Source organism: Lipotes vexillifer, unplaced genomic scaffold (assembly GCF_000442215.2).
Source record: "Lipotes vexillifer unplaced genomic scaffold, Lipotes_vexillifer_v1.1 scaffold863, whole genome shotgun sequence".
NCBI classification, from domain to species: domain Eukaryota; kingdom Metazoa; phylum Chordata; class Mammalia; order Artiodactyla; family Lipotidae; genus Lipotes; species Lipotes vexillifer.
Genome location: NW_006788168.1, coordinates 1,650,864 through 1,653,934, shown reverse-complemented (window position 1 = coordinate 1,653,934; position 3,071 = coordinate 1,650,864).

The following is a 3,071-nucleotide window of genomic DNA, read 5'->3' as shown; positions in this document are numbered from 1 at the left end:
TAACTTCAAACAGGAGAAACCGTGCATGGGAATTTACAGGGCACCTGCCTCTATCTTCCACTCCCCCTCATAAATGGACATGCAGCAAACATATTAATTCCATAATAGGACTTATCCCTAACCTCCTTTGTCTTGTAACACAAGAGACACTAAGTGAATAAGCTCGAGCCTATTGCAGGACTAGGGATAGAAGCCTGGAGCATCTACCTTCTCCAAACTGCTCACTCATAATCTCAGAAATTCAAGTTAATACACCCACTGCAGAAGTAGCCTTCAGGGAGCAGGGGACAGAGAAGTGAGGCTGCGGAGGCTTGGAACAAACAGGATGGACTCTGCGGGGCATCAGCAGGGTGAGAAGCTCAGTCTCAGGCCACCATGCTGCCTGAGTGGCTGACCCACTGCCAAGGACCCTCCCAGGTGGCCTGGCTTCCTCCTGCACCTGAGCTGCTAAGTGTGCGGCTCTGACCTTGCTCCCATCTTTCTCCTCACCAGGTCCCTCTGATGTCTGTGCAGACTCGAGGGTAAGTCTAGTGACAGGACAGGATGCCCTGAGGCAGCCAGGTGTGAGCTGGCAGCAGAACACACGGGGCACCCCCTCCACTCAGCCTCACAGTGACAGGAATGTTCTCACCCTCAGAAGTTCTGCCACCCAGGCCGATAGGAAAGGTTTCACCACCGAGTTTTAATACACTGTCCCCCTTCCTCAGAAAGCACCACTTGTTTGCATGGCCCTAAATAACTCCTGCAGAAGACACAAGTGACTCTGATGTGGAGCCATGGAATCTACAATGGTCACAGAACCTGGGGACAGCTGCATGTGACCATAGGCACATCTCCGATCCGCCCCTCAACGCTGTAGGACAGGAATGCACTTTACATTAACAGGGAAGCAACTGCTTTGTTTACTGTTCTCTTTCAATTAGGAATCTGTACTCCCCGGACACCTGTTTTTCAAATACTAAATTTATTTTTAAAACAGCATTTCCAAGTTCTAAACATTTAAAAGGCACTCTTAAGACAGAATCGACTTTAGAACCCAAGCCGTTTTTTGTTCTCCCAATATGTCAGCAAAGAGCAACAGAATGGGCTGAGCAAAGTCTATGGCTGGCCCTGCGACCTGCCTTCTCAGATTTCTCCCCATAGGCTGTCAGACACCAAGAAGAGCAGTTATACTCTCCCTCCTGCAAGTCAGAGCAAGTGCCAAAGCCGAAGTCAGTAGCAACAGCAGAATATGCATTAAAACAGTGACAAGAAAAGCGGCTCAGACCCCCTGCCCCACACCGCCACCATCTAACCAGCAACAAACAACAAGCATCACTTTCTAGGAATTCGTTAGTGGCTGTGATCACATGTCCTCCTTACACTCAGGTTTCCTTTGACCAAATATTACATAGCAACAACTTGGTCGAAAGGCCCCTGGACTCACCATTGAAACAGAAGGCTTTGTAAATGACATATCTGTTCAGTATCTGTTCTTTTTAGCACAGGCACATTTCAAAAGTTCAGCCAATGGCTAGAGAAATGTTTGGGACATTGAAAATCCCCTCTCTGGCAACAGGGCTAATCTCACGTATGAATTTTTCAGTCCCTGAGTTGAGCAGACGTATTAAATACCCAGCGATGTGTTTATCTTCATTCAACAGCAAACGCCCTTTCAAACAAAATCCGACAGGACAGAGATTACCGTTCATGCTAATGGAAAGTGATCAAAAGCCCAAGATGCTTTAGTTAGCTTACTCTGAAGCCTGTTCCTGCTTGAGTTTCTCTGCAAAGTACATCAAAAGAATATAGATATCACTGGAGACTCGAAATGTTTACAGTCTTCTAGTAACAAGTGAGAAACTACTCTTGAAACTATACAAGATGGGGAACAAAGCTGACTGCCACCTTCTCCCTGAAACATCATACATCACAATCCATAAATAGTTCAGCCTTTCTGTTTAAATGTACACCCTCCCCCATCCCAAACATGACTGGGGTTTCCGATCATCTTGCTATTTCAAAGGAATCTTAAGAATCAATCTAACAAATTGTGGTGATTTTATGGGCTGGTAAGAGGACTTGAAATGATGGGGAATGCCAAGCGTCTCCCACTCGAAGCAGGGCCCTACTCCTTGCTCAGATTGCAGAAGGGGCAAAGCTTTCAGTTCACTTGCCAACTAGGGCAAGCAGGAAGGTCTACTCCCCAAGGGCAGTGTCAGAAGGGCCACGGGCATTCCAGGGAGAGGGATGGTGACCTGAAGCCCCTCCTCCTCTATCACACCTTCTGCACCTCTGGCCAGAGATGCCAGCTTCCCAGACCCACACAGAAAGCAGAGAAGAAAGGCAGGAGGTTAGGAGTTTTCTTCTCCCCTGCTAGCATCTCTCCAACTCCAGCCTATATTCAAGGAAAAGAGACCTGGGGCTGATGGACTACTGAATCCCAGGGACTCGGCACTCACTCTGGTTCTTGGCAGCTAAGAGTTGAGGTGTGTGATTTACATACGATTTAGCTTCTCTCATTAGACTGTCCTCTGCCACTAGAGACAGGCGCCTATGCAATGTGATATGACTAGTCCCAGAAAGTAAAATGGGAATGCAAAACATTCCCCCTCTGTCACATCAGCCTTCTTTCTCCCTTCTATCAAAACTGGCACTCTCCTATCAGACTAAAATGACCAAGAAAGCAATGTGCAGTGGCCTCGTGAAGCTCAGATGAATTGACAGCTTGCAAAGTCTCGACCAACCAGGAAAATGTTGCCACGTGTTTCCCAGACCCATGGGGAGCTTGAGTCTGGTAATGAGGCAAACCAGCAGGAGAGAAAGACAGTTCTCACGGCGTGGACGGTGAGCCCTCTCTCATCAGGGGCTAGATGCTGCAACATTTAATTCTATGTTTAAACGGCCCACGTTTAAGCCATTATCTCCACTAGAGGGCCAGGACGGAGATGAAATTGCAGCCTGACGACTTTGCTGCTGATTTAAGAATTGATCCTATACCTTGGGGAGGGCAGGGCAGGAAGAGATAAGGTTGGGGTTAAGACGATACGCAGTTACTCAAAGGGGGCTTATCTTGGTCTAAGGCTACCGTC